General features: G+C 35.0%; 1 protein-coding gene and 1 non-coding gene across 2 annotated transcripts in view; both read right to left on the bottom strand.

Moving 5' to 3' along the window:
* The window catches only part of PIK3CA (phosphatidylinositol-4,5-bisphosphate 3-kinase catalytic subunit alpha), an 89,863-nt gene that overhangs the window by 51,992 nt on the left and 12,169 nt on the right, over positions 1-25,702 (bottom strand). The window lies entirely within an intron of this gene.
* On the bottom strand, positions 3,348-3,543 carry LOC118007223. Its single transcript, XR_004678343.1, has one exon. It is a non-coding gene; the product is annotated as a U2 spliceosomal RNA (small nuclear RNA).

Here is a 25,702-nt window from a genome sequence, read left to right as displayed (position 1 = left end):
GTGGAAGGGACATAAGGATAGTGAGAAAGAGTCCTAAGCAACTCCGCCCTAAGTGTGGAGCCCAACATGGGGCTGGATCTCACAACGCTGAGACCACAACCTGAGCCGAAAGCAAGAGTCCATCGCCTGACTGCCCCATGCAGGTGCCCCAAGAGAACTCTGAAATTCTTTTTTTTTTTTTTTAAGATCTTATTTATTTATTTGACAGAGAGAGAGACACAGCGAGAGAGGGAACACAAGCAGGGGCAGAGGGAGAAGGAGAAGAAGGTTTCCCATGGAGCAGGGAGCCCAATATGGGGCTTGATCCCAGAACCCTGGGATTATGACTTGAGCCGAAGGCAGACGCTTAACAACTGAGCCACTCAGGTGCCCCGGGAACTCTGCAATTCTTTAGACTTCTCCAAGAGTTTCCTTATTTCCACAAAGTGAATAAAAATAGTTATTACCTCATAATGATTGAAAAGAATTAAGTGAAACAATACATGTAAAATTCTAGCATACAGTGCCTGGAGCATGGAAAGTCAATAAAGGTTCCCTCTCTTATCTATTGGATCCATGCTATCTAGATCCATGGGTCCAGAAAGGAGCCAGAACTTTAGTGTTTCAGGATTATTTTATAATTATTAAAAAATATTTTGATGCAGAATATTTTACTTATGTCTTTGAAGTCTGTACAAATGTCTCTGTCCTCATCTTTATATTTGTTTCTGTCTTCTTATTGAACTGCAAAATTCCTAAAGGATGAAACCTTTATCTGTTTTTTTTTTTTAAGATTTTATTCATTTATTTGAGAGAGAGAGCGAGCACATGAGCAGGGGAAGGGGCAGACGAGAGGGAAAGCAGACTCCTGGCTGAGCGTGGAGCCCTCTGGGCTTGATCCCAGGACCCTGAGATCATGACCTGAGCCAAAGTCAGATGCTTACCTGACTAAGCCACCCAGGCGCCCCTGAGGCCTGTCTCTGTTTAAATCAGTTTATACACTCTCAGTAGAGCATAAGCATTAAATGGACATTTGATATATTTCAATGATAAAACATAAAAACAATCAAATACAAATCAACACGAGACATAAGAAAATAGCAGAAGAAATATATACAAAAATTCTTATTTTAGAATTATGCTATACGTAATTGGCAAAATCTACTTCTTTACATGTACACATGAGATTATACTGATTTTTTTATTTAAAGAAAAAGAGGGAAAATGCAATGAATGTTAGAGATAAAAATGCAAAGTCATAGTAACAAATATTTTTGGTTCTTGGACTGAAAACAAATGACCAGTTAGGAAAAGAGAGAAGTGAAAGGGTATTACATAGACCATACCACTGATTTTCTCTTCATATTAAATAAATGCCTTTTAATCATATTTGGTTTGATTGAAAATAAGCAGGAATGATTTTTTGGGGGGCTAAAAACCAACAACACAGCTCATCTCCTACATTAAGTAATATACTATCTGGTTCACTGAAGCAATACTTAAAGGAAATTTGGCATAATGTGGAGAGTAACTTTTTAATGAGAGAAAAAAACACTTTCTTTATAAATCATTACAAACTATTCTCTTTTATATATAGAGAGAAGTAACCCTAAAGTATTTAAATTTTACAGCTGTATCTGCATCTTGAGGGGCCAAAAGTATATTTCAACAAAACAGGGAAAATAGAACCCCAATTATGTATCTGGTTGTCTCCATGAAAATTTAACCAATATGAGATCATTGAAGAGACCAGCCCAGCAAGAAAGGAAGGAAATGCAAAATATGGAGGGGGTTCTTGAAATGTTACTATTTTCTGCTAAACAAACATCTTAGTTCCCGGGGAACATAAAGAGAAAAGGACCTGAAAGCTCAACCTTTTACAAGTAAGTTTATAACCAAACTTATTACTGATGATAACTAAAATATGGGGCTCATAGTCCTTTGTAATTTCTCTTTACAAATGACACTCATGTACCATATACTTCAGGAACAAAAGCAATTTATTATTTGGTATTGCACAGATGGTGCCAGCCACACATTGTTTCTTTCTTGATTTATGGGTTAAGAAAAAAAGTATAAAAGGGATCTACTTTCCAGCTTAAAATCAATATGAAAACTAACTCTCCCTGTTTTTCTTTCAAAAGCCTGGGGGCTTCACCAAAAAAAACTTCATTCTTTCTTGCCCTAAAGAAGCTAACACCATCCTGGACTTGGTTGATTTGTAAAATTGTTATTTCCTGGCTGCTAATGATAGAGAAAGAAGAGACAAAAAGTACATCATCCAGGTCCTAGCTAGATAAATTCATTGGGAAGCTTAAGAGTATCTAGATTAAACATCTTAAATAAGAACATCTAGAAAAAGGTAACCGTAGCAATGTGTCTTCCAGCTCACTTGGCTATTCTTTTAAAGACCTGTAACAAACTGAAGGCAAGATGTTTCCATAAGCCACCAGGAATAAGAACTTACTTCTCTTAAGTTTATCAAATGACTTTTTCTTTTTTCTTTATGTTTTTTCTTGTATAGTGCAAATGCCTTTGTAAGCCTTTCCATGTCTTTGAATACCTCAACAATCTTCTTCCAAGTCTTCCTGCCACTATGGGTTAGGGTGGATGAACTTCTGGAAAACACTTGCATCACACTATTCCCTTTTGTTTTCTCTATTCATCAAGAATGAACAGCTACCTTATTTCCTTATATCATGGAATGAAGACATAGTTTAATTTCTACCGGGGCTTCTAGTCAAGTACTATTCCTTCTGGTGGTAGCTCTCTAGTGTCTAGATGCATTAAAACTTATTTGCATTCCACTACTGATTAACCTTATGGTTTTTCTTCACAATGATGAAAAAATGAGTCTTGTATACCAACCTTCTACTGCCATTATAAAGTGAAACTTGGGTTAGCTACAGATTTCTCAGTAGATCCAGTTGTTCTCTCTTCCTTGTACAGAATAGGTAGTTTGTGTCCACAAAGAGAAAAGAATCCCAAAATGATAAAATAGTAAATGTTCAGTCTAGTCCAGTCCCATAAAGACAGCTACCTTTGACTGGCGGTACTAGCAGACAATAGATTCACCTAATTGAATCCAGACATATTTCATAGAAAGTCTCTTTGCTTTGGACTATTATTTTCATTTTTGACCAACTCAACATTCTAAACTCAAAATCTGCCATCTGCTCCATTTTCTGACAATAACAGAATATTTAGTATTTAATAGTAATGGTGAAAAAAAATGGTGAAAAAAAATGCAAGTAATTATTGACCAACTTTAATAGTGATTTATCATCCTTCAATATTTGATCTCTGATAAAGGGGCTACTTCACTAAAGCAAAATCTGAAGTAATGCTGAACAGCTGTTTGGCAAGCCAAGGACACAGATCTCCCAGAAGTGCAATGAGAGAGAGAGGAGCTTATTTTCAGCACAAGCACCACCTAGCTAAGATGTGAACAGGAGAGTTCTATGAGTGATAGCAACAGCAATGTGGAGGCATGTAAACACAAATATTTTAAACTGATAAGAACAGATACTACACTTGATCTTAGCCAAAAGGCCGAGAAGCGATAAAACACAAATATTTTAAAAATCAATTTTTTGGGGGGGCCTGGGTGGCTCAGTCGTTAAGTGTCTGCCTTCAGCTCAGGTCATGATCCCAGGGTCCTGGGATCGAGCCCCACGTCTGGCTCCCTGCTCAGTGGGAAACCTGCTTCTTCCTCTCCCACTCCCCCTGCTTGTGTTTCCTCTCTCGCTGTCTCTCTCTCTGTCAAAAAATAAAATCTTTAAAAAAATAAAAATCAAAATCAATTTTTGTAAGCCACTACAATATGGGCAACAGTACTTCAGAATCCACTTAATGATGAGAGAGAAATAGTAGATGGTCTTCACTTTGCCTCTTTAAACATTTACTGTTCACTTATACTTAACATGGTGTAATATACCATATCTGAAAAGCTATGGTTATATACCTTAAAATGACAGCAATGAGAATGACAAATCGAAATGGGAGTAACTGTGTAAAAATAGCAACATAAGTTATCAGTAAGTAGAATATTTCTATTTTATTCACTGATGTTCAATATGTCATCTGTTGACCACTTAAGGCATATTATTAAACAATAAATTACCTTATAATAATTCAATAAATTAAAGTGCTTCCTTAAAAATGTATCACCTGACAAAAACTTATAAACCAGTTATTTAACCTAAGTCATTAAACTATTATCCCAACAATTGCTTCATACATTACAGTTTATTACATAATCTTGCTGAAATTAAAATAAAGGCACAGAGTGAGATGTAAGAAAGTTTGAAACAGAACTTAAAGGAGCTAAAGTTCTAAACCTTCACTACGGAGTAATAACTCAAGAAAGCGAATGAATGTAAAGATTAAAGTGAAGAGAGAAGGGAATGCTCTGGAGTTGGAGAGAGATCTTGTGGAGGACAATAATGGAGACTTTTGAGTCTGTGCTCAATAATGGAGAATGCTGATGTGAAAATGTGGAAAGCATCTATTATGGTACATAAAGAGTACATTCAAAGCTCTATTTCTTAAATGGCAAGGTTAAGGTTAAACTAAAACTAGACCATAAACTTTTATTTACTTATTTATTTTAAAAAGATTGATTTATTTAAGAGAGAGCAAGTGAGCATGAGCGGGGGGGGGGGGGGGGCAGAGAGAGAAGCAGACTCCCTGGGAGCAGGGAGCCCAATGCGGGACTCCATCCCAGGACCCTGGGATCATGACCTGAGCCAAAGGCAGATGCTTAACCGAATGAGCCACCCAGGTGCCCCTAGACTATAAACTTTTAGCTTCATCTAGTCAATACTAATAATTTCTATTACTTGATAGTTGCCTAATGGTCTAAGGAATCACAATCTGATAATCTCATACCAATTTGGTGGGGAATAAGAAAAAAAGGCAGAGCAAAAATTCTTTAAAGAATTCCCACTATCAATACTGCAAGTCAGAAATTCACCTTTTGTCACAAAGACCTCAAAATGATAAAGTTTTTTTCAAAGATAAAAGTATGGGTTCTATATTTATAGCATAATTAATGAAACCAAAATAATTAGCTTACTAGGTTAAAAAATCTACTTTCATATCTCTAGGAATCAGCTAATTAAAACCTGTGCTTGGTTCCTTTGTTCCAATTGGCTTTACAATACTAGTGTTCTTACCCATCACTAGTCTACTCACAATGGTATCATTAGCACTAAGATCCAAATAACAGTGCTGTATTTATGACTGCACTTTAGTTTACACAAAAGCAAAATTCTGAGAAGAGCATGAGTCATTATCCCCAGGGTAAAAAAATAATGTTTCTTTGGTCAGAATATGAAACTTATTACTGAAACCAGTAATTTAGCCTAGAAATTCCTTTTCTGAATAAATGGAACAGAATGTTTCTTTTCTCTATTTGAACACTCCAAAACTAGCAGAACTGTCCATCTGTCTGCTTTTACTACTCTACATATCTGGTGTGTGGTGACAGAAAAACAACCTTTAGTCTAACTATTTTCAGTACTGCTCTTTTGTTTTGTCCTGTCAGAATGTCATCTTCCCAGGACAAAATACAGAGACACACAGACACACACACACAAACACACACCCCTCTCCCTCACTATTTGGGTAATCTATTACTAAGTCACTGTAAAATATATAGAGAACATTCTAAAAGTGGATATTTATTTCCATAATGTTAAATGTTAGAAACTTCTCAGGTTCATATTTTATATCTCACCTTAAAATATCTTCATAATTAAAAGGTAAAAGTTAAAAAGATAAGGAATTATCGGGGTGCTTGGGTAGCTCAGTTGATTAAGCATCTGCCTTTTGCTCATGTCATGGTCCTGTGGTCCTGGGATTGAGCCCATGTTGGGCTCCCTGCTCAGTGGGGAGTCTGCTTCTCCCTCTGTCTGCTGCTCCCCCTGCTTGTGCTCTCTCTCTCTCACTCTCTGTCTCTAATAAATAAAGTCTTTAAAAAAAAGATAAGCAACTATTGATGTTTTAAATGATTTAAAGTTTTTCCCCAAATTTTCCCAAAAACAAGTCAAAATAATCTTTCTAGGATATTTTTCTGGCCGCCTTCAATTGTTTCTTTTGTTGGTACCTCTTACTTTGTTTATTCATGATATCACCACTCTCTCAATCTCTAAGGTTGGACACTTTGGAGATCTCAGCTCCTTTTGCATGATATCACTTCCCCCATTAAACCACCCACAAACTCATCACTTTTGGGGGGAGCATCTCTATCACTACTAAACTCTAAAGAGTTCTCATATGGAACAATGATAGGTCTCTAATTCAACAAGCATTTGTAAAGCCACTGCTATCTACAAGACACTGACAAAGTGAAGAGGGGAAAAAACCATTCACATGTGTATATAAGTGAAGATGAAAACCTTTATTACCTTACAATCTACAAGGCAGAATATAGTAATTACAGGAGAAAGTGTACATATGTGCTTGTTTAAGGGAAAGAAGCTTAATGACTGGTAGGATTTCTGATAGGCACAAAATGAGGAGCAGGTTAAGTGTACACTAAGAGCTGAGGCAAAAAGCCCTGAAAACACAGCATTCAATCCCCTCCCCCAATTGCCTATCCAGTGTCACTAAAACTGGCTACCTAAAACATGTATCTAATCATATCACTACTCAATTAAAATAATATGGTGAGTTTCTGTTATCTAGAATATACTTCAAACTCAAAGCCTCATCAACCATTACAACTATGCTCTGTCCTTATGCTTTTTCCCCACACTCCAAGCTCTAATCTTTCTAGATCAATCTTTTTCCTTTACAGTTTTCTTTGCCTTTGTAAGGGTCCATGATGTTTCTTCTACATCTATTCCCATTCACTGCCATTTCAATCATACCTTTCCTTTAAATTCAGCCCAATGCCTTCCCTTCTGTCCCTTCACAGTCTCACTAAACTTGGTTTATAATTCCAGATTAACTTTAGAATCATTTTGTGAAATTCAAAAATAAAGATCAAAGCAAGCTTGTTTGTATTTTGATTGAGAAACTATGATTTGTACTAATTTAGGGAGAACTGACATTTTTACAAGCTATCTTTCCTATCCAAGGATGTACTTACACTTATCTAAGTCTGTTTTTCAATGTTCCTTAGTAGTTACTTTTTAATTGTACTATAATTAACATACAGTGAACTGCACAAGCACTTTTTATATCCATGTAACCACCATACAAAACAAGATATAGGACATACTATTAACCTGGAACATTACCTCATGCTCTTTTCCAATTCATTTCTCTCTCTGCCCCTAGATTACTGCATTTTGATTTCTGTAATCATAGGTTACTTTTACAGGTTCTTGACTTCATATAAATTGAATCACAGTGTATACTCTTTTGTGTTTGGCTTCTTGCTTAACATATTGTATCTGAGATTTATCCACGTTGTTAATGTATCAGTAATCAATTCTTTTAAGTTGCCATGTAGCAGTTCAAAATATATTTCAATTTGTTTATCCATTCTCCAGTTGTTGAATATATGGGTTGTTTTGGCCTTGTCCATGAACATTCTTATATTAGTTTTTTTGTTTTTGTTTTAGTGGACATATACTTTTTTTTTTTTTTTAAAGATTTTATTTATTTATTTGAGAGAGAGAATGAGACAGAGAGAGAGAATATGAGAGGGGGAGGATCAGAGGGAGAAGCAGACTCCCTGCTGAGCAGGGAGTCCGATGCGGGACTCAATCCCGAGACTCCAGGATCATGACCTGAGCCGAAGGCAGTCGCTTAACCAACTGAGCCACCCAGGCGCCCCAGTGGACCTATACTTTTATCTCTTTTGGTAAATACTTAGGAGTAAAATTCTGGGTTATATGGTATGCAGACTGACTACTTATCCTTAAGAAGGCCTGCTTGCAAGGTTGGCCCCTGGTTGGTGTCTGGGAACTTGGATCATGGATTTTGAAAGACTTTCCACCCCCTATGTGATAAAAGTGGCTCACTGTGCCTGAATTATTTATGAAAACAATATGTTTTATGTTAAATACCTGCTTGCCTTCTGGAATTTGGGTATGTGCTGGGCAGAGGGATCAGCCTCCAAGTATTTGTGTACTAAATCTAACAAGCTTCCCTGGTTGTCTATGTTTCATACATGTTGTCTCAACTTCTTGCTGGGGAAATTAAGTGTATCTTGTGACTCCATTGCAAGAGGACCCTTGGAACCCTGCACCTAATCTACCCTGAATTTCTCCCCATGCACCTTTTCCTTTTGCTGACTGTGGTTTGTATCCTTTTGCTGTAATAAACCATGGTCATAAGCATGATTACACAGAGTCCTATGAGTCCTCTTAGTAAACCATCAAACCTGGAGGTGGTCTTGGTGACCTCCCAAATACATAAGGTAAATGTTATGTTTAACTTTGTAAGAAACTGCCTACCAGTTCTCCAAAGTGACTGCCCATTTTGCATTCCCACCAGCAATAAATGAGAATTCCAGTTGCTCTCTATCCTCATAACTAGTTAGTGGTATCAGTTTTTCTATTTTAGCTATTCTAGTGGGTATGTAGTGGTGTATAAAAACACTATGGTTTTAATTTGCATTTACTGATGACTAATGATGTTGAAATTTTTTCATGTGCTTATTGGCCATTTGTTTATCTTCTGTGAAATGTCTGTTTGAGTCTTCACACATTTTTATATTAGGTAGTTGATTTTTTTTAAATGTTGACTTCAGAGGTTCTTTATATATTCTGGATATAACTTCTTTTGTCACTTATAAGTACTGAGAATATTTTTTCCCATTCTGTGGCATATCTATTCATTTTAATGTTGTCTTTTAATGAGCACAAATTTTTAATTTTAATAAAGTTTTATTTATCTCATTTTCTTTTATGATCAGCACTTCTTATGTCTTGTCCAAGAAATCTTTGCCTTCTTAAGTCTTAAAAGATTTCTTCATGTAAATTCTGCTACGCCTTACTAAGTTTATCTCTTAGATAAGTGATCTTTTTGTTAATTTTATAAATTAGTTCTTCTCTTCCATTATATAATTGGTTATTGTTCATATAAGGGAAAACTATGGTTTATTTATATATTAACATTATAATACCAAGAAGACATACAGGAAAAGGTGGATAAATATGACTAAAAGTAAAAAATCTGGTTTGGCAAAACTACCACAAACCAAATGAAAAGACCACTGGCAAACTGGTAATGATATATTTGTAATACATAGGACAAAAGGCTAATTTTTTTGGGTAATTTACAAATAGCTCAGATAAGTCAATTAGAAAAATATGAATAAGAAAACAGTACAAATACAGTTTGCAGAAAAGGAAATTTAAATGGGATAAGCTTAAGAAAATAATTTAAAAATACAAATAAAACAATGATATATTTCCATTTTTTACTTATCAGATTGAAAAACATTAAGCTTATTAAGTGTTAAGTGTCTGCCTTCAGCTCAGGTCATGATTCCAGGGTCCAGGGATGGAGTCCCACATTGGGCTCTTTGCTCAGCAGGGGACCTGCTTCTTCCTCTGCCTGCTGCTCCCCCTGCTTGTATTCTCTCTCTCTCACCCCTTTCTCTTTGGCAAATAAATCAATAAAATCTTAAAAAAAAAAAAAAAGAAAAACATTGGAGCTTGATGAAACCCATGACTACAAAGATAGTACTCTTAGAAAGTTGGTGGAAATGTAAACTTTCTAGAAGACAATTTTGACAAAATGATTCAAAATTTAAAATGTACGTATTCTTAGACTAGGCAATCCCACCACTAGGAATTTGTTATATGGCTATGTTTGTAAAAAATTCACCAAAAAGTAGGTTAAAGAATATTTAAGGAGGCAATGTTCATGAAAGCAAAAGTTAGAAATAACCTATCAACAGGGGAATGGTTATGTAAATTATAGTAGTGCATTTCATGAAATACTATGCAGCTATTAAGATGAATGATATAGAACTGTATGTACTGATATGAAATGATCACCAAAATACAGTAAGGAGTCAAGAAAGAGCAACAGAGCAGTGTGTTTATAAAAAGGGAGGGAACAGACTTTTGATTTCAAAATATCAATGTAAAGACCTTTGTGCCCCAACTCACTCCTAAATAAGGAGAGTAAGAAAAACACCTTCTTTGATAAAGCTAGAAAACTGTCACCTTAAACCATAATATACAGACAGGGTTAAAAAAAAAAAAAGAATGATAAATGAGATGAAGAATATTAAATTAAGTGCCTATAGATAAAAAGGAAGCCAATTGTCACAGAACCTCAGAAAGGTTTGGGACTAGGAGATACTTGGAACTATTAGCATTCCAGGTCTCTAACTCCACCTAGTACAGTCAATGACTTCCCAATCCTTCAGAAATCAGAACGTGTAGTTTCTGGAAAAATTAAACCCAACCGACTTTGGATTTAAATAGACACAGAAGTAGATAAGGGTAAAGCTGTGACTAAAACCAGAAGATTACATGAAGTTTAATGAGACTCAAAGCCCCTTTCTTCAGTATACCTCTAGAACACAAGCAGGTCTACATAGGAGGTGGTAAATTTTCCCCAGAAAAGGATCCAAAACTGATTAACCTAGAGAAAGATCATGACATTTAGGGATTTCCTGCAGCACAGTCCACCAACAGACAAGAGTTCTGCCCTCAAACTCCACTTTCCACCAGCTTTTAATGATGTTTAAATATAAATGACATGTCGTCAAGGACTTTTATGCATTTCAGGAAAGTCTCCAATATTAAGGACAGAGACTAAAACATCATGGGAGTGCTGAGAAACAGAAAAAAATATCAAGGAAACTAAAATAGTCTAAGAGAAACTATTGTCTATCACTAACCAGATGAAGAACCAGTAAGAAAAGAACAATTAGACAATAAAAGCTGAAAAAAAGTTCAATAAAAGTTTGAAGTTATAGTCAAGGCAATTTTCCAGAAGGCAGAATAAAAAAATGAGTAAAAGGAGGGCAAGGTAAAAATATAGAAAAAGAAATCCAGGAAGTTTAATACCTGATTTGTAGGAATTCCAGAAAGAACAATGAAAACAGAGGTGAGAAAAATATCAAAAAAGTAAGGCAAGAAAATTTCCAAGAACTGAAGGATGTTAAGTCTGCAGAAAGCAAGGACCTACTTAGCGCACAGCACAATAAATGAAAAATACAATACCTTAAAACTTCAGAACACTAGGCACAAAGAGAAGATAATAAATACTTCCAAAGAGAAAAATAACTAAAAGGTCAGGAGCCAGAATGGCACTGGACTACTAAACAGCACAACTGGAAGTTAGAAGGCAGTAGAGCAACACTGCAAAAATTCTGAGTAAAAATGATTTTCAATCTAGAATTCTACACTCACCTAAAATATCACATAATTGTAGGAATAGAAAATGACATATTCAAGCATGTAAAATCTCAAAAAATTTACCTCTCAGTTATCCCTTTTCAGGAAGCCATTAGAGGATATGCTCCTGTAAATGAGGGAATAAACCATGAAGGTATGGGGCACAGGAAATCAAGGCTCCAACACAGGAAGCAGGTGTAGGGAATTTCCAGGATGAGAGCAAAGAGAAGTCTTATGACAACAGCTGTGAAAGAGACCTAGGGAGCAGTCAAGATTAAATCAGAAAAACTGAAGGCTCTAGGAAGGATATCTTAGGAAAATAACCAAACTAATTATCTCACAGGTGAAAGATATTACAAAGATGGATTGAAGTGTGTGGGAAGAAACTCAGATAACAATGGTAAGTAAGCAAAATTTTTTAAAATGAGGTAATTATTTAATAAAAATAAAAAACAGAAAAGATATAACCACATGCACTATTTGCTTCATTACTGAATAATATTTATACGGTCATAATAATGAAAACACTAAGTGTGTATTTAACCAGTAATAACTAAATATATTAGGATGTGAGATAAGGCAAAATAAGGCATAAAAAGGATTAAAATCATGTTACAAGAAGAAATGAATGTCAAATATTGGTGGACCAAGAGATAGTGCCATACCCCATTATTATAAGCTAGAAAATATGAGCTGAAATAGTTGAAAGTGGTTTTCCTGAAGAATTACATAAGGCAAGACAAGTTCAGGGGAGAGGATGGGAAGAAGGAGTAGTAGCAAACTTTTAAATTAATCTTTCAGTAGTAATTTAAAATCACATAATTATATTTTTATTCCAGTTTATTTGAGGTAATTCAAAATTCCGTTCAATGTGTCTTGGTAAGTGTGTAACAGTTGTGAAAATTACACCATAATCAAGTTAAAAACAGTCAATTATCTATCCCTAAAAATTTTCTCCCTTTGTAGTCAATCCTCAATCCCCATTCTTACCCCAGGTCCTAGGTAACTACTAATCTGGTTTTTGTCACTGTATATTTTTCTAATTCTGGCATTTTATACAACTGAAATCATTCAGTATGTAATCTTTTGTGTCTAGTTTCTTTCACTTAGCATGATGTTTTCATTTTTAGCATTTATATTTAGGTCTGGATCCATTTTGAATCAATTTTGGGGTTTGGTGTGAAGACCTTGTTAAGGATCTTTTTTTAAATTCCTCCAAATGGACATCTAGTCATTCTAGAACCATTTTTTGACAAGATTCTTTCCCCCTTGAATTACATTAGCATCTTTGTAAAAAATCAATTATCCTATTAAGTATGGTTCTATTTCTAGACTCCAAATTTCTTCCATTCATCTATATGTCTCTCCTTAGGCTAATACTGAACCATTTTGACTACTGTCGCTTCACAGGAAGTCTATACATCAGGTACTGTAAGTCCTCAGATTTTGTGCTTAAAATTTTTTTCTGCTACTTTATGCCTTTGCATTTCCACATAAATTTTAGAATCATATTGTCAATTTCTATGAAAAAGACTAGCAAGATTTTGACTGGGATTGTACTGACTCTATAGATCAAATTTTTTGAGAATTGCCATCCTTAAAACATTTAGTCTTCCAATTCAAAAACATGGTATATCTCTCAATTAATCTAGGTCTTAATTTCTGTCAGCAATACTTTGCAGTTTTCAGTGTACAGGTTTTGCATATCTTTTGTTGAATTCATTTCAAGGTAATTATATAATGCTACTGTGGTTTTGTTTTTGTTTTTTAATTTCATTTTTGGATAGTTCATTTCTAGTATATAGAAATACAATTAGTTCTTATTTATTATCTTGTATTCTACAGCCTTGCTAAATTCACATCATTAGTTCTATTAGTTTTTATTTTTCTTGCAGATTCCTTACAACTTTCTATATACATGTCACCTGACAATAATAGTTTTACTTCATCCTTTCTATTCTGTAAGTCTTTTCATTTCTTTTTCTTGTCTTAATGCATTAGCTAGGACTCCAGTGTAATGGTGAATAAAGGTGGTGAGAGTAAACGTCCTTGCCTTGGTCTTGATCTTAAATGGAAATACATAAAATCATTCACCATGAAGTATTTTCCTTTCTTTTTTTTTTTTTTTTTTTTTGGGAGAGAGGGGGAAAAAAAACGGGGGGGGGGGGGGGGGGGGGAGAGGGAGAGAGAGGATCTTTTTTTTTTTAAAGATTTATTTATTTTAGAGGGAGAGCAAGCGAGCGTGCACATGCGCCGGAGAGGGACAGAGGGACAGAGGGAAAGAGAATCTCAAGCAGGCTGCCTACTGGGCACAGAGCCCCACTCGGGGCTTGATATCACAACCCCGAGATCATGACCTGACCTGAAATCAAGAGTCAGACGCTTAACCAACTAAGCCACCCAGGCACCCCAGTATATTGTTTTTTCTTAAGCATCCTTTATTAGGTTAAGGAGATTGCCTTTAATTCCTACTTTGCTGAGGGTTTTTGAGTTTGTATTGAATTTTGTCAAATACTTTTCTGCATCTACTGAGATAGTCATATAGGTTTTCAACTTTATCTTAGTAGCATGGTATATTACATTGAATTGATTTTTGGAAGTTAAACCAACCTTGCATTGCTAGGATAAATCTCACGTAACTATGATGTATCATCCTTTTTATACATTACTAGATTTAATATGCTAATATTTTTTAAGGATTTTTGTGTCTATGTTCATGAGGAATATTGTCTGCTCGTTTTTTTTTTTTTTTTTTCTCACAATGTCTTTATTTAGCTGTGGTATCTGGGTAATACTGGCCTCATAAAATGAGTTGTGACATTTTCTACTCCTGTATTTTCTGAAAATCTGGGTAGGACTGTTATTTTTAATTCCTCCATTGTTTGCCAGAATTACTAGCTATGCCTTTGGGGGCTGGATTTGTTGTTGTTGTTGGAAGGTGTTATATTACTAATTGAATTTCTTTATAGAAGTCTATTTAGATTTTGGTTTTTCCTTCCTTTCTTTTTTAAAAAGATTTATTTATTTATTTTAGAGAGAGAATGTGAGTGAGTGTTGGAGTGAGGGGCAGAGAGAGAAGAGAATCCCAAGCTGACTCCATGCTAAGCACAGAGCCCAATGTGGGGCTGGATCCCAGGACCCCCAGATCACGAGCTGAGCTAAAACCAACAGCTGGATGCTTAACCAACTGCACCACCCAGGTACCCCAGATTTTCTATTTCTTCTTGAGTCCATTTTGGTCATTTGTATTTTTCACGGAATTTGTCCACTTCATCTAAGTTGTCATATTGGTTACCATACAGTTGTTCATGATATTCTTTTATTTTTAAGTATCTATAGTATCTTTAATACTATCCATTTTTTCATTTTTAATATTGTTAGTTTGCATCTTTTTTCCTGATCATTCTACTTAAAGGTTTACCAATTTTATTGAATTTTTTAAAGAACCAGCTTTTAATTTCATTGATTTTCTTTCTATTATCTATTTCCTTGATTTCTGCTATGATATTTATTATTCCCATTCTTCTATTTACCTTGGGTTTAATTTACTTTTTCTTTTTTAGCTTCTTAAAGCAGCACGTTAGATATTGATTTTAGACCTTTCTTCTCAGAAATAGATCTTTAAAGCTGTGTCTTAGCACTGTTTTAGCTATATACTGAATATTTTCATGTTGTATTATTTTCATTCAGTAAAAGTATTTTCTGATTTGCCCTGTGAATTCTTCTTTCACCTATGGGTTACTGAGAAATATGTTATTTATTTTCTACATATTTGGGGATTTTCCTTATTTCTTTCTATCCTGATTTTTTTTTGGCATTGATTTTTAATTTAATTCCTTGTGGTTGCAGAACACACTGCATAATTTCAATTTCCTCATATTTATTAATACATTTTGTTTGTGGGTCAGTATATGGCTCATCTTGATGAATGTTTCAAGTCCACTTTGAATGTGTTGTTGGGTATAGTTTACTGTAGATGTCAATTACATTGACTTGCCTTACTCAAGTCTTCTTTATCTTGTTTTTCTGCCTACTTATTCTATCAACCGTTGAGAGAAGGTTACTAAAATCTCCAACTCTAAATGTAGAATTATCTATTGCTCCTTTCAGTTTTTGTTAGCTTTTGCTTCGTGTATTTTGTGTTTCTCTTACATTTATATATACTTAGAATTTTTTTTTTTTTAAAGATTTTATTTATTTATTTGAGACAGAGAGAATGAGAGAGAGAGAGCACATGAGAGGGGGGAGGGTCAGAGGCAGAAGCAGGCTCCCTGCCGAACAGGGAGCCCGATGCAGGACTCAATCCCGGGACTCCAGGATCATGACCTGAGCTGAAGGCAGTCGCTTAACCAACTGAGCCACCCAGGCGCCCTATACTTAGAGAATTTTTATACTTTCCTGCTGTATTCATTTCTTTATAATTATGAAATGTCCTTCTGTGTGTCTAGTATCACTCTTTGTTTTACAATATATCTTCATGGATATTATTATAGTCACTCTAACATTCTTATGCCTGTTTTCTATGGAGGAGAATCACCCAACCTCATCATGCTGTCATTAATGGAAGATCCAATTATTTTAATGATGAAAATTAAATACAAATTTAAAAAGGGAATATAATGGTAGACTCAGAATATATTTTTAAAAAGAAAATGTTGATTATAATTCTATACTAATAAAAATATGGATTAAAAATATATGTAAATATACTTTCCTTTATCCTCTTCTATTTCCCCCCCTAGAATTAGTCACATGCTCTTAACACTGGCTGTACTTTGGAGTGTAGGATATGATTGGGAAGTTAGGAGATGGAAATGGATATACAAAATGGAAACCGAAATTTGCAAATAATGATTTGTCTCCTCCTTTATTATACTCATTTTCTTTCCCTTGTTTAACTCCATTAGTATTGTACACCAACACAAATGAGAAGAGTTACTGATTGTTCCTTGTTATTCATAACATGAATGGAGTGTGAATCTTTGATTATTAAGCCCGACTGAAGTTTCTGGTTTGGGATATATATTATTTAGTATGCCAAGGAATAGCTTTCTATTCATATTTTACTAAGGTTGTGTGTTTTTGTGGGAGAGAATGTGTGTGTATATGTGTGTTACTGATAATCCTAAAGTTAAAATGATCCACTGTATTTCTAGCATAAATGCCATTTGATTGTGGAGTGTGCATGTGTATGTTTTCACGAACTACTGAATCCATTAGCTAATACTTTAAGATAAATAATACCTGAAGTGAGGCAGTTCTGTAGTTTTCTTTGTGTGTGTATGAGATAGAGCCTTTAATATAGTGTAAGAAGTTTTATAATAGCTTTTTTTTTTTAAAGATTTTATTTGACAGAGAGAGATACAGCGAGAGAGGGAACACAAGCAGAGGGAGTGGGAGAGGGAGAAGCAGGCCTCCTGCCGAGCAGGGAGCCCAATGTGGGGCTCGATCCCAGGACCTGGGATCATGACCCGAGCTGAAGGCAGACGCTTAACGACTGAGCCACCCAGGCGCCCCATAATAGCTTTTAATATACTGAATGTTTAAAAGAAGAATAATGAGGGGACACTAGCCTTAACAGACATTAAAGCCAAAAAACAGTATATATAATATTGGCTGATGCAGATCCAGGGAACAGAACTGACTACAGAAATGAACTCAAGTAGTTGCTGCAATTTTGTATGGGAAAAAAACCAGAATCTCTAAGTAAAGTAATAGGATGTATTCTTTAATAGATGATCCTGGTAGAAGTGACTAGCCACTTGGAGGGGGGGAAAAGTTTAATTTTTACTGCTTTGAGATAAAGAAAACTTTAAAATGTTCCTGTATAACATAAACAACTTGAAGGAATGGAAAAACATATCATATTCTTGTATAGGAAGACTTAAGTTCATAAAGATGTCCATTCTCCCTTAAATAATTTATACATTTAACATGATATCAATTAATACTAGTATGATTTGTGTGTGCAGAATTTATCATGCTGACTCTAATGTTCAAAAATAAAAACAGAAATAACAGCAGAAAATCCAGGAGAAATTAGGGGAGGGGGAAAAAGAAAGGAGAGAAAAGGGTCTAGTCCTACTAGATATTAAAATATATTATAAAAGCACAATAATTACAATAGTAAGATATAGCTCATAACAGGTCACACCAATAGAACAGAAAATTTAAAAATAGGCACAGAATGTATTATATAATAAGGGTGTCATTCCAAATCAATAGGGAAAAGACCATTTGGAACAACTGGCTGGACACTTAAAGAAAAGAGTGGGTTCCCTATTTACACCTTACATTGAAAGAAATTCTCCTTAGAATAATAATCACAATGTAAGGATAAAACATAAAAGTACTATAAGAAAACATGAGATGATCTTTTTTCATATATGTGAGGAAGTCTTTCCTAAGTGAAATTAAGATGCCATAAAAAGATGAATAAATCCAACTACACAAGAAACAAAAATTACTTCATGTAGGGGAAAACTACCATAGGCAAAGACAAAAGATAAACTAGTAAAAATTATCTGCTACTCATATAACTGACGATGGGAGAAATCCCTACAGTATAAATAGGAACAACCCAATAAAAAACGGACAAAAGCATATGAACTGAGAGTTCATAGAAAAAGAAATATAAGTGACCAAAAAACATATGATAATTACACATCTTTATTCATAATAAAAGGTAAATTAAGTGATATATTTCACCTACCGGATTTTAACTAAAAAAAAAAACTGCTAAAACACAGAGCAAAAAGAAATATATTGAAAATTAAACAGATATATAAGATGAGTCAGAGGTCCAACAACCAAACATTTATTATTCCAGAAGAAATAAGAGAAAAATGGAGAAAGAAAATTAAAGAAATAAAAAGCATCTGAGCTGGAGAGACTTTCATGTTTAGATTAAAAGAGACAACTGAGCGGATTAATGTAAAAAAAAAAACCAAAAAAAACCCCAACCAAAACCCTCCATACTAGACAAAAAAGATAAAGATAAAAGCCTAAAAGCATTCACAGGGGAAAATAGGTAATATGTAAAGGAACTGGCAACACTCTTCTCATCAATAATAACAGTAGTGAATACTGTACACCTCAAACTAATATAACACTGCATGTTAACTACACTGGAATTAAACTAAAAAATAATCAGTAGTGAAAAACTCTGCAGTAATTAAAGTCTGTTGGAAAATAATTTGACCAGGATTTCTATACTCAGCAAATATCATGTGTAAAGAAAAAATAAAGGTATTTCCATGGGTTTTACTTCCATGAACTGATCCCGAGGCACCTGATTTATTACTCTAGCCAACCAAAGATGGAGGTCAAGAAAGAGGAAAATATCCTATACAGAAATGGTGGAACTGACCCGGTGATCAAACAATATAAATAATAAGAAAAAGCAATTCTAGAGTAAAGTTTTATCAATTGTAAGTAATAAACCCCAGCTAGCAGATGAAATCTATATGGCCCAAGTAAAAAATATTCAGGACAAAGAATACAACTGGCTCTAAGCAGCAGATAAAGGAATTGAGAAGTTACGTAGTCTTAAAGACACATATATGAAGAATGTATATGATTATTTTCACAATAGAAAAAAAGGCAACTGGAAACTTTAGGGAAAAGCCCCCCAAATATACAATAAAATCGTGCTCAAAATGTGAAACAAAACAGCACAATTTTGAGCAATTTGTAGAGCGTATGAAAAGAGGAACCATGTGACTGAAATGCTAAAAATATTCTTTGTATGGTTCATGATGTTGAACACAGAGAAAGAAATCTAATCCTAGTGTTCTACTTAGTTGTGGAATAAAACATTTTTACATAATCATATTCATGTAAATAGTATGTTTCAACTATTAAAATCTACCTATAGTCAAAACATAAGCAGGTTAAAGTATGGTTATAATACAGAATGTAAATGTTACCATTACTTGACAATGTAAAAATTACATAGTATGTGGTGAAAGGGTAGAAGACTTGAAAGGAAAAATGGAGTAGTATCATTGTCTAACATTGTGTGGAATCAGGACTATTACTGAAAGTTGATGTGATAGAAAATGGAGATTTGAGTATGTTCAAAGTAGAAAGACTTTTGTTCAAAGACAAAAGCTAAAGAAAGGGAGAATGGAAGGACAGTGTGATGCTGATTAAACATGGTAACAAAATTAAGAAACAACAAAATTTCAAAGTGAAATTAAAATGCTCAAATTTACTTTAATAATCTTCAAGTCCAGTGGCTATTCATAGAGGGAATTTTTCAATTCTCAAATGCTATTATTTACCAATGCATATTTCAGCTTAATACTGGGGTTATTATAGATATTTGTTTTTTATAAATATCTTTGAGACACTGACTGAGGAACTCTATTTGGAAATCTTTATAAGATATAACAGTTTTTGAAGTGTTTAATGTATTTCAAAGTATGATACCCTAATTTCCATTTTCTTGATTTCAGTTCCAGAAATATTGGCAGAAAGAGTAAAAAGCTGACAGCTGGGTATAAGGATATTACAAGATGACTCTAATTATCTAAAATGTTTCTTTTAAAAGAACAGTTGCTACTAAGTATTTCATTGCTAACATTTGGTTCAAGCCATAGATACATGTATTCTATGGCATACTGGATCTGAACTTTGCAGCTGGTGGTTGATTTCCATCAACACCTTAAGGCTGAAGTCTATAGTAAGGCTAAACACATTTAAACTATGAAAATGGAGCTTTAAAAAATATGGTGGAAACCTACTTGAATACTTAGACATATATAGCTTTTTGTCTTAACTGTTGCAGAATAAAATGTTACCTGCATAAATGTCAGCTGAATTTAATTAAACCAGCATTTGTGGAAACCCCATTAGGTACTATAATATGGTTTCTGCAAGGGATACAAGTAAGCATCACAAAGTAGAGCACAGGAGGTTGGATGTGAAACTGAAAGACAAACAGTTTAATATCTAGTAATCAGTTCTTGCTCTGGAGGAATAGGTTTTATTTTATAAAGAATGAATATGATAAGAAAGTTTATTAAAACGCCTTCTGCCCCAAACATAATCAACTGATAAACGAGTGGAGGGAGCTAAAAAGGGGGTGTGTTTGTGTGTAACTTTACTGTGACAGTCTACCTTAACGGTAAGGACCAAAACAGAAAAGAAGCCAGGTATCTTGGGTGTGTGAATCTCAAGTCTATACTTACAAGCTGGGTAACAGTAAGCAAACACTTAACTTTTTAAGACCTCATTTTCCTCACTGAAAAATGGGACTAATCACTCCTTCCCTGTCTTCTTCATTGGATTGTTAATTATATGACACACATTTATTAAGCAGTTATTATGGACCAGGCTTATGCTAGAGGTACAAGATAAATAAAATGACATCCCTGACTTCAAAAGGCTTATAACCTATGAAGGAAGACAGATGTGCAAATAAGCAAGAAAAACTTAGTACAGTGTGTATGTGCTGTAAGAAACAGAGGCTATGAAAAACAGAGGAGGGAGAGATTGACTCTGGTTTAGGAGAGTGGGTCCAGGAATACTTAATGCAGATTACACAGAAGCTCAAGACAGTGGGTCAGGTCACGAAGTTATTGGGTAGGAGCAGCCACCGCGATAGGGGCTCTGAGCAGCAGAAACAGCACAAGCATGGTGAGCACAGAAGTTCAGAAAGGCCTAGGTGAGTTTGAGGCAGTTCACAATGGCTAGATTGCAAGGTGTTCAGTGAGGGAAAGTATAGAAACTCCATACAGGAAAGTAGGCTGGTGCCAAACTGTGATAATGATTGTAAATTAATGAGATTGCACTTTATTCCAAGATCATTGTTCCTCAAAATTCTGTCCTGGGATCACATGTAAAGGACCAAGAGTAGGAAGCCTTGTTAAAATGCATGTTCCCAGGCCCACAAATGCACTGAATCAGATTTTTTAGAGTCTGAGATAATTTACATTGTAACAAATCCCCCTGATGACACCCAAAGCTTGAGAAGCAGCAATGTAGGCCACAAGGAATTACCAAGCTTTAAGCAGATCAATTTTGTATTTTAGGATGAGTGATATTTTGGCAACAGTGTGGAAGCAGTGTCAATCTCTCCCCTGTTCTCTTCCACAGAATCTATTTATTATAGCACATTCATGAAATTCTGCTAGTTATTTACATGTCTGATAATTCTGGCAGCAGTGTGGAAAGTAAAAGAAAAGTGGAGAGACTAGTCAGGGTACTTCAGTGAAACACGAAAGAACTAAAATAAGGCAGTGACTATGAGAAGAGGTGAAAATGAAATCAAAAGACATTTCTCCAATAAAGAAATACCCAAGATTTGGTGATTAGTCGGATTTGGTAGTTCAGGCAGGATAGAATAAAGGTTAACAGAAATTTCTAACTTAGCAAGTAATGATATTATTAAAAGGATCATATGAAATAGAATTGTGAAAACATTTTGAAAACTGGAAATCTAAGTGTAAGATATTATTAATCAGGTTCCTTTCTAGAGCACTTCCCACACTTCTCCTTTTCTTAACTTAGATGTGGATTGTTTTCATATTTCTTTTAATGTAAAAGTAACTCATGCTTATTATAGAAATTCATTCACTTAAATACTGACTGAAGTGTCTATTAAGATCCAGGACTGTGCTCTGTGCCTACTTAAAATGCAACAGTGTATGGATGAACAAAGAAAACAAAACAGTGAAAAACGCATCTGAGACAACCATTACTACCCTTTATGATGTTCTCTCTTACGGCTTTTTTTCTACGAATATTTTAGTTTGTTTCTTTGGTTTATATAGTTTTGCTCATATAGTATAATGATTTTTTTTTAAAAGATTTTATTTATTTATTTGACAGAGAGACACAGCGAGAGAGGGAACACAAGCAGAGGGAGTGGGAGAAGGAGAAGCAGGCTTCCCACGGAGCAGAGAGCTTGATGTGGGGCTCGATCCCAGGATGCTTAATGACTGAGCCACCCAGGCGCCCCTATAGTATAATGATTTTTATCTTGCTTTCACTTCAGAAACATTTCCTCAAACTACTGTAAATTCTTCATAAACAATAGTGTTCTATACCACCTATTTCTATGGGAGATATAGCAGTTTACTTATAGAATACTTAAGCTGTTTTAAATTTTTCATTGTTATATATAATGCTGCAAATGAAATTATGGGATCACAAGGTATGTTAATTTTAAAGGCACAAAAATTCCTGACTTGCTTTCCAAAAGGGTTCTATCAGTTTAGACTGCCAACAGAAATATATGAACAAGCACATTTCATGGTACCTTGATCAGCAACAAAACCATTAGAAAAAATTTCTTGCTAACTCAAAAAGTAAAAATATATCACTACTTCTAAAAGTTTCCCTTCTTTGATTATCTGTCAGGGAGAAACATTTTCCCATTTGCCTTTATTTTCACTTTAGTAAATGAACCTGTTTTCTCAAGTTCTTTGCTCATTCATGTACAATGACTTGGTGCTTTTGAAAGCATTTGTAGAAAGACCTTAAAATTTAAAGATAAACATTTCGCTTTCTGCAACTGTGAAGCTGGGGAGATCTCAGCCTGGCCCAGTGCATGGGATCTCATTGGTCTCCCAGCCCTTCAACCTTTCCTTCCCTGAAGCCCCCCAATAAAATGGTTTGATCCAAATAAATAAACTAGAGAAAACCTCTCTGCTACATATTTACAAATTTCTAATCCTGCTCTGCACATCTTCAGTTTGTTCATTAGTACTGGGGGAAGGGGGGTGGGAGAAAAGGACATAATAAATGTCAATGTTCTGAGTCAAATGTAATCAACTTCCCTTCCTGAGTCCTTCATGCGGCAGGCAGTTCTTTAAAGTTTGGAAGGTATTCCCCCATCCACATAAGTATCTTATGAGACTAGCATAAGGATATTTACTCTATTTCATTTAACTCTTCAATTTACCTGGAATTTATTTTGGTATATAAGATGACATAAAGATTCAAACTTATTTTGAACACTATTTAACACCCTCAAAAACATGCACTGAATGTCTTCCTTTTTCTACTAATTTCCGAGGATTCCTTTATTATATTTAGCATATCTATTTTTGAGATCTCGATTCCCTTTTACCAACTTTACTATCAATGCTATGTCAGTATCCAACTCTTTTGTTTATTATAGTTTTATAGTATGTTCTGTTATCTATTAGGGCTATAGTGGTTAGTTCTCTGTCACTGTTCTTGGTTTTTCACTTATCTCACTTTTTTCCTCTTTAGTCTCTTGGACAAAACTAAGAATCATCTTATTAATTTCTCAAACACATTTTTAAAAAATCAGAATTCTGCTGAAGCTGTAAGTTAACTTCAGAAAAATGGGTATTTGTAATAGTTGGGACTTCCCATTCAGGCACATGATATTCTTCTCCCTGCACCGCCCCCCCGCCCCGCCTGTACCCCAGTAGTTCAATTTCTTCTTTTTTAAAAGATTTTATTTATTTATTTGTCAGAGAGAGAGCGAGCGAGCACAAGCAGGGGGAGCAGCAGGCAGAGGGAGAACCAGGCTCCCTGTGGAGCAAAGAGCCTGATGCGGGACTTGACCCCAGGACTCTGAGCCACCCAGGCGCCCCTCTACCATACTTTCTAAATGACTACTGCTATTATAAAGGTGAACTACTGAATTTAAAGTATTTGCCTTAAATCTAGCTACTCTATATTCTTATTAGTTGTAATAACTTCTCAGTTGACTCTTGGTTTTCCTGGAATGTAATCATACCACACCAAAAATGAGATTGTGCAGTTTTTCAGTATTTATTCCTCTTTGTTCTAATTCATGTCTTACTATATTGGTCAGAACTTCCTGAAAAATGTTAATATAATAATGTAGTGATAATGGGTTTCTGAGTTTTTAATAGTCGTTGCTTCTCTAGTGTTTCACCATCAATTATTATTTTAGCTTTTAGTTTGATATGTTTTGTTAGGGAAATTTCTCTTCATTCCTGGCTTTTAAAGAGACAAAAGGAAATTATTAATTTCTTTTCCATGTTTGCTGATATGTTTATTTTCCTTATCAGATTCATTGACCTATGCATTATAAAATTTCATATTTAGCCATCTTTGCATTCTTAGATGCTTGATAATCGTAAAGAAGACTTAATGTACTGTTGAATTATTTTTATTTCTATCTTATTCATAGCTGCTATTTGAGTTCTACATTCTTAAAGTTTGCACAAGCTCACTTCTGGGACACAGCACCCTGGAAATATCTCTTTTAGTCACTAGCCATCTAGTGACAACTCTCCAGGCTCATAAAACCTAAGTGGCTTGTTCAGGGTCACGTGGTTGGCAGGCAGGTTAGATATTCTGGTTCTGATCTAGAATTATAAGCAAATGTCCCATTTCACTGCGCCAACCCTTTCTTCTCCCCCAGTGTGAGAGAGATCATGTCTTCTTGGCCCAGTAGTCTTATCTTCTGGCCAGCTAGAAAGATTGGCACATGGCAGTGCAGGTTACACTTTTCTCTTTCCAAGGCTCTAGGGGAAGTTCTACCTTCCTGCACAGATCAGATAGGACATTCAAAAAGTGGGTGTCTGTACAAAGGGAATGAGTATTACATAAGGAGGTTAGAGTAACATGTAGACCTGTCCCCTTATTTATATGTCCTATCTTTTAGTTTTTCCATTTCTCTAGGCTCAAGAGTTAGCAGAAACCAGGGCGCCTGGGTGGCTCAGTTGGTTAGGCGACTGCCTTCGGCTCGGGTCGTGATCCTGGAGTCCTGGGATCGAGTCCCACGTCGGGCTCCCTGCTCAGCGGGGAGTCTGCTTCTCCCTCTGGCCCTCCCCCCTCTCATGCTCTCTCTCTCTATCTCATTCTCTCTCTCAAATAAATAAATAAAATCTTAAAAAAAAAAAAAAGAGTTAGCAGAAACCTACTCAGAGTTTTCATAAAATAATTCTGCATAGTATGGCTGAGTTTCCTTTAGCAAATCCATCTATATACATATAAAAGAAGGGATGGGAGAAAGGAAAGAAACATAAATAACGCTAAGTCCAGTGGTCATATCAGGACCAGATGTTGTGAGATAGCTGTAATTTCTAATATTCTATTTCCATACTTTTCTAAAATGACTTAAGACTAATTCATCTGGGGTATGAAGCAGATTTTTCAAAAGCTTCAAAATTTGAGCTGAGAAAATATGATCACTGCATGTATATTTATATATAAAAAATAAGTAGCTAAGTATTAAAGATTTTTTCCCAGTGATGCAATAAACTTGTGCTTAGCCGTGTGCTAGACCCTGGGTATTTAGTGGCAAACAATATACAGTCTGGACGTACAGAGTCAAAATTTTCCTTGAAAAATCTCTTAAATCACCCATAAATTACAATGGACACATTTTTTGTATACCACCTTGTACAGAAACATTTTGCATAAAGATAAAATATATTTACAGCAATCTAGAA

Source organism: Mirounga leonina, unplaced genomic scaffold (assembly GCF_011800145.1).
Source record: "Mirounga leonina isolate KUSES-001 unplaced genomic scaffold, KU_Mleo_1.0 Mir_115, whole genome shotgun sequence".
Classification (NCBI taxonomy): domain Eukaryota; kingdom Metazoa; phylum Chordata; class Mammalia; order Carnivora; family Phocidae; genus Mirounga; species Mirounga leonina.
This window is presented reverse-complemented; position numbering and strand designations above follow the sequence as displayed.